The following is a 7,662-nucleotide window of genomic DNA, read 5'->3' as shown; positions in this document are numbered from 1 at the left end:
TCCAGGTCGGATCATTTCAATCACACAGAGGAGACAACATATGGCTAACAGATAGAAAGAATTTCATAGATAAGGAGGTGCGTAGAAATAGAGTTGCATATGTTGCATTCCAAGTCGGATCTCTTCCAATCACGCAGAGGAAGCAACATATGACTGACAGATAGAAAGCAGGAAAATAATTTCCAACAGACCTACTTTATCAGAACACCCCAGTCGCCCTATCAGAACTAGAATTAAGGACATAAGTCTGTACATCAAGGAAAAGTCGAACCACTGTTCTAGATGCGTATTAATTTAGTGTATCCCGTGGGTTCTCATTTTTTTCTCACTGCTCAATCTACCCGAGCGTCGTATGGTCAATCCAAACAATCATATCTAAATCCACATTGTCAAATCATTCGTGCCTACCAGCACATTGAACACAGAGTCTAAACAATTCAGATTAAGTCCCTTACACATGTTTAGACTGCCCGTTATCACTTTCTTGATATCACTTCCCAACAAACATAGAATAAAATAAAAGATTATCTATGAAAACGAATCAGTTTAAGATAAACTCAGGAGTATAGAAAAGAAAACTCAAACCGTAAGTCATCGATTGAATTTTCATCCAGAAGGTCTGAGAACAACACACATAATCTCAGAACAGATCCGAAAATTCTTCATATCGTTAAGCACAAACCCCATGAGTGATCCCTTCCATTCTTCCCTTCCCGCAAAGGACACATACTCTCAAACAAAGTTCTGAATGTTGTACAGTTGAGAGATGCCTCCTATCATGTGCCTGGAACAACCACTATCAACACACCGAAGTCTGATGATATACCTCCATAGCTGCTCCGACACAGAGCGGGATCAGTTGGTCTTTGGAACCCAGTCTATTTTGAAACTGGGTTGACCTTTGTCATCAACGCACGGTACTCTCTCCCAAGACATATCCTGCTTATCACAAATAGAAGATGTAATATTAGAATCATTAGAAGGTTTGGGAGAGTGAACCTTCGGTACCCATCTGTAGTTGGGTTTAACCCATTTCTTGTTTGATCGGATGGGTGGCTCAGTACTTGCTTTTGAATTGGAAGTCGATCGTTGAGATGACTTTGAGCTCACTGATCTTGGTTTCACTGGAGCATCTTTTGGATTGGATTTCTTGGCCGACATTCCCTTCTTGTTCTTGGGAGTTGGATTCTTGGCATTCTTGGCATTCCAGTCGCCATTGTATGATCGTGATCTCAAATGATTTCCTTTGGAGAATCTCCCTCTTGGCACCTTCTGCCAGCCTTGTGCGTAGTAGGGAACGTATGCGCGATTTGGACAGTTTCTTCCTAAGTCGTGAAGCAATTGAAGATTTCACAGGTGATTTGGAAATGGTTTTCTTTAGCTTTGGCGTTTAGATTTCCGGCTAAAATTAGTCGAAGATCCAGACGCACCCTTTGACGAAATCGATTTTGACTTAGTCGCATTCGATTTCGGCAAAGCACCTGCGGCTGATTTAGTGAAAACCTGTTTATTTGATAGAAACACGGCCCTTGTTTTATTATGATTAACCTTCCAATCATCATCTTGAGGGCGAGATATCGAGGACTTTCTAGTTAAAGACCTTCCTCGAGACTCGTTCTCTCTCTCCTTGGTGAGGAAAAATGCACAAATGCCCTATTGGGACAATTTCGAGCGATGTGACCAACAGTACCACAGTTGAAACAAATTTGTTTATTATCACTAGACCTGATACCACCCTTATCAGATTTCATGCTCTTATCTACTTTTCTAGCTTTCCCACATGTGCACGTACATGAGTTAGATTGTGTGACAGATGTAGAAGGTGTGGATGTGCTAGTGTCAGATTGGGCAGGTTTCTCAAAAACAACACCACATTTTTCAGAATTATCAGTTTTAGACATCAAATCATCACAAACAAAAGTATCAGTCTTAACATTAGACACAGACTTATCACAAATAGAAACACCAAACTTAGACACCAAATTATTTGACTCAAACTTCTCATCCTCTTGCTTTCCCTGGTTTACTGACACATCTGCATTTGAAGTAGTAATGTTAGTATCCAAAACCCTAGCACTAGGTCCTGTTGCTTGTTCAGCCGCTGGTTTACCGTAAACCAGAAATGGTTCGCGGTCTATCTCAGCTTGGGTTAAAGGAATAGTAGTATAATTGTGGTTATAAGGAGGAGGGACACTCTCATAGCCTATTCCTAATTGCTTCTGGTCCTTCCATTTCATTTGATGTTCAATTATAGATGCAACTTTTTCACTTGACCCATCGAATTTCTTGAAGTTGAAATCAACGTTTGTAAAACGAATCTTCAATGTGTCAAGTTCAGCAGTTACAACAGCAAGTTCTTTTTCAAGATATTTATAATTAACACATTTATCACTGTATTCTACCTGTAGTTTCCTGAAGTCCTTAGTCTTGGCCTCTAGTTGTTCTTTTAAGGGTTTCTAGCCTTTCCTAAGTTGATATTTGTCGTATTTAAGTTCCTCTATTTCTCTCCGCATAATATCAATGTGTTCATGTAGATTTTTGACATTATTAATGCAAGTTTGAGAGCAAGAACTTTCACTGATCTCTGACTTTTCAGGCTCTGGAGTGGTAGACACCATGAATGCAAATTGCAGCTCCATCATTTCTTCCTCTGGATCCAATTCAACTTTCTCTTCAGGAGTGTCATTGATTTGAGCCAAGTGAGCATTTTCAGATCCTGAAATATTCAAGGCCTGAATCTGGTCCTCCCACTTAAATGACTGAGCTACCACTGCCAGATTTACAGTCTCACTGTTAACAACAACATTTCCTCGATTGTTCCCAACTGGTACCATTGTTCGATCAGTGTTTACTCGTCTGTCAGGCTTCGAACAATCACGACTAAAGTGACCCGGCTAGTGACAGTTGTAGCAACAAAGCTTTCCCTTGTTGAAACCTACCTTGTTTTCTGCATTCATTCCCCAATTGTTCTTTCCATATTTCTTTAAAAATTGATTTGCCCTGAATACCGTCATTCCAATCTGCCAAGTAATATCCATTTCTTCAACATCTTCAGGATGAATTTGGTCCAAATCAGCAAATGACAATTGAGGGGGCAGTTCACCGGCTACAAAATCATTATAACAATTTACTAAACCAGTTGCAAGAGCCAAATTTTCGTCATTCTCTTTAGGAGCAAGGGTTGGAGTGGGAGCTGGAGTGGGAGCTGGAGCAGGTGTTATTGAAGAAGAAGCAGCTTGTGGATAGGACACTGGAGAGTGAACACTTTGCATAGATGGAATGACATATGATGGTTGGGAAGCAGCAAATGATGTCTGAGGAGCAGAAAGTGATAACTGAAGAGCAGCAAAAGGTTGGACTTGAGGATTGGTGAAAGATGAAAAGGCATTGTTGGATTGAATCCCCAGATTCGCAGTGGAGTATGAATTGACATGGTTGATCTCTCTCTGCTTGTCATCCAAGTCACAAGCTTTAATGATTGCCATTGTTTCAGCTAAACTTAGACGATTGAGGTCTTTTGTTTTCCTGATTACAGCAACATTCATATCCCAAGACCTCAGCAGAGAATTGAGCAGCTTCTTGTTTATTTCAGATTTAGGCACAAAAATTCCGGCTGAAATCATTTCAGTAGTGAGTGTGGTAAATCGCTGTAACTGAGCTTTTAGGGTTTCACCGAGAATATGATTGAACATATTGAATTTTTGACTTAGCATATCCTGACGGCTCTGTTTCATGTCTTTGTTTCCTTCTTACACTTCAATCAAGGCTTCCCACAAAGCTTTTGCAGATTTGTATTCCCGAAAACCCTGGGCAATTTCAGGTGATGGAGCAATAGTGAATGTAGCAAGTGCCTTTTCTTGAAGTTCAACAGTCTCAAATTCTTCATCAGTATAATCTACAAAGTCCTTGTCAATAACTGTTCCATTTGCAAGTGTTGTTGTGATTCTGACAGGTCCTTTTAAGATACTTCTCCAGATTTTGAAATCCTTCATCTTGATATACTGTTCCATCCGATATTTCCATTCTGGAAAGCCTTCAGCTGATAGCAAACGAGGAATACGCGTGGTTGTTCCCATTATGGAATCCAGTTCATGATGAATTGTTGAATTTTATGAGTCCATTTTTTTTAAATTGATCAAACAAACAAGCGAACAAGAAAAGTACTAAAAATTAAAATGCTCAACCAACAACTGAGAGGGTTTACGGCCGCACAAGGGATTACGGCCGCACACTTGACTACAGCCGTACACATGGACTACGGTCGTACACGGGGATTACGGTCGTACACAGGGATTACGGTCGTACAAGCTTCAACTATGTTCAACCGTACACACGAAACTCAGCAGTTTTCCAAGCAAATTTTTAGTCAAAAGCCTTGTATTTCAATCAAAAGCAGATATCCAACAGGTAAACTCGAATTAACCGTACACAAGTCTAATGATCTTGAATGGTTTACGGTCGTACACAGGAGTCCGACCGTACACTCTTCAACTAACTCCAACCGTACACACCAAAAACACTTGAATTCCAAGTAAATTCTGATTCAAATGGATTTGAATGTTGATCAAAAGCAAATATCCAATTAGTAATCTCGAATTATCGTAAAAAATGATGAAGTAGATCTGGCCGTACACACAAAGATCCAAATTGACACCGGTTTGGCTCTGATACCATTTGTAAGTCCCTGATCTGCTTGTGTATCAATCAGATCCGTTTGATGGTGCAGAATCCCAATCAAACAGATGATGCCAGATCTAATAGAAGAGAAGGAGAAGATGAATAACTTGAATCTATGATGTATTCAAAGATATAAGTGATGCTCCATACACATTAGATTCTCTCACACACACTATTCTTCTCTCTAGTCTTCTCTCTCTAGAATAAGCTCTCCTTCTTTAGCCTTACACTTCTCTATTCTCTCATGCACTCCTCACCCCTAACACCTATATATATACTTGGGGAACATGGTCCGTAAAAGGGTTCACGGCCGTGAACCAGTTCATGGCCGTAAACACGCATTGGGCCGTAAACACTTTTCGGTCCTAGACGGAAAATTACAATTGCCTAGAAAAGCAAAGTATAAGCCATAATTTAGACCCAACATTACGTAATAATGATTGAAGAGACCTTCGTCGTAAAAATCTCGTATCCCAAGATAATGATAGGCCTTTTAATCTTCGTTCAAAAAGTTATCATTTGGATAAGATAGATACTTGAGACACATCATCAGCATCAGCGAAGTCGATCATTGAGTGGCTCAAGATGGTCACCTAGTAAGTTTGTGATGCCTCCTGATAGTGTAGTCTTAAACTACCATTCACTGAGATAGTATTGCGAGATATCATCAATGTGTGGTTTCATACAGTGAAACATAAATCTCTTTTATTAGAAGAAAAATGGTAAGAGTGGATAGGTGCATGTAATATATCACGGACAATGATATACCCATCAGTACAGATTTATCAAGCTCTTATCAGCATATGGTACATTACACTGAATCATAAAACCTTAAAGAAGAATGAAAGGGTAAGAATGGATTGGTGCGTGTGATAGCCTACGATATACTTTCGAACTTTTATCCGTGTGTGGTTTTACATAGTGAATCATCAAGCTATGTTAAGAAGATAAAGGAGAGAATGGATTTTTTCAGTCATGCTGAGTTGAAATCATCACGAATCATTAACAATATAACTTATCAACAAGGAGTGGTTTAAATTATCGTATCATAGAGTAAGTTGAAATCTAGAATAAAAGATTCATCGTTAATTCATAATGGTCCCATGTCATACCTCAAACAAGGAGGTCAGGGACATGAACAACCATTTGTCATTTAAGGACCATACAAGTATCTCCTACACTGATGACTATGCAATCAGGGTAAGCCATTGGGTTATGCATAATGTTTCAGCAGAACATGAGACTTGATGCATACGGAAAGCATGATTCCATGGATAGGGCCAGGTAAAGATGATTAAATTAAAAATAAACACCCTATCCTTTTTATCAATATTTTTATTTGGACCTGGCGATCTCACTTTGAGAGTTTAGCCAATTTAAAACAATCAGTGTGAGAGGGTGACTCAATATTGTCAGCAGATAGTCTCGCTAATGAGAAACTTAGAGAGATTTTATCACATACAACAACATGCTTCTAGGGACGATGATGTGCCAAAAGTTGCATACTAGGCTTAGAATTGCCACAGTCGGATTCGTTTACAAAATGGTACAAAAGAATAAACAAAATAAGAATACAAACAAAAATTTAGTCAAACAAGAAAATAGTTTAAATAGAGAAAAATGTGCAGCTTTTTCAGAAAGTTGATAAAGACTCATTCCATCAAATCTTTGAAATTTAATGGTCATTAATGCATTTCCATTTTCTAAGATCTGTACCCCTTGAATTTTGACTATAAAAGAGAACAAACAAGGTCAACCATATCACACAAAAATAGCACAATTCATAGAAACAAGGATAGACAATGCCTTTAATTGTTGAAATCTTTCAGATTGATTCCAAGCTTCATGTTCACCAAAAACAAAAGAAGGACATGAACCAGTCTTTGTAACCAACAAGTTAGAGAGATCTGTGACAACCGTCAATTTTTGGCCAAGTCAAAGTCAACTAAAGTCAACAAGTCAAACCGGTCAACTCATCTAACCCTTGTATATTAGGGTTTCCATACGTTTCTTATTGTACAACTCGCAATCTTAATACAAAGTATCACTTAGAGTTTTCACGTGTTCGGAAATTCTAAACCCTAATTAGGGCAAGTGATGAAACTATTCGATAAAACATTATTCCTTAACCCTCAGGGGCATATAACAATCATAACGAGACTTAACGAGGTTTACAAACCTTGCGTTACAAAGCCAAACACTCAAAAAGGTCACAAAAGAAGTCTCTCCCAATCTCTTTCACTCTATCTCTCTCTACCTTAAATCTCTCCCAAATCTCTCTAAGTATGTGAAAATCTCTCCCAGATCTCTCTCTATATGATAAATCTCTCCAAGAATGTGAAATCTCTCCTAAATCTCTCTCTGTATGAGAAATCTCTCCAAGAATGTGAAATCTATCCCAAATCTCTCTCTGTATGAGAAATCTCTCCAAGAATGTGAAATCTCTCACAAATCTCTCTCTGTATGAGAAATCTCTCCAAGAATGTGAAATCTCTCCCAAATCTCTCCAAGTATTTGAAATCTCGCCCAGATCTCTCTCTGTATGAGAAATCTCTCCAAGAATGTGAAATCTCTCCCAAATCTCTCTCGGTATGAGAAATCTCTCTAAGTATGTGCAATCTCTCCCAAATCTCTCTCTGAATGAGAAATCTCTCCAAGTATGTGAAATCTCTCCCAAATCTCTCTAAGTATGTGAAATCTCTCCCAAATCTCTCCAAGTATGTGAAATCTCTCCCATATCTCTCTATGTATGAGAAATCTCTCCAAGAATGTGAAATCTCTCCCAAATCTCTCCCAAATCTCTCTCAAATTCTCTCTCAACTTCTTATAATCACTCGGGGCATCCCGACCCTTAATTTAATCGAAAACCGCTCGAAAACGGAAGTTTTCGCGAAAAACCCTCTTAAGGAGCCGAACCTTCTTAGGAACCGAACCTCCTGAGAACCGAAACCACCTCCTGAACCGAAACTACTAAGGAACCGAAAG

This window comes from Lactuca virosa, chromosome 8, assembly GCF_052849685.1.
Source record: "Lactuca virosa cultivar CGN04683 chromosome 8, Lactuca_virosa_CGN04683_v6, whole genome shotgun sequence".
Classification (NCBI taxonomy): domain Eukaryota; kingdom Viridiplantae; phylum Streptophyta; class Magnoliopsida; order Asterales; family Asteraceae; genus Lactuca; species Lactuca virosa.
The sequence above is the reverse complement of the archived record's forward strand: the minus strand, read 5'-3'. Positions refer to the sequence as shown.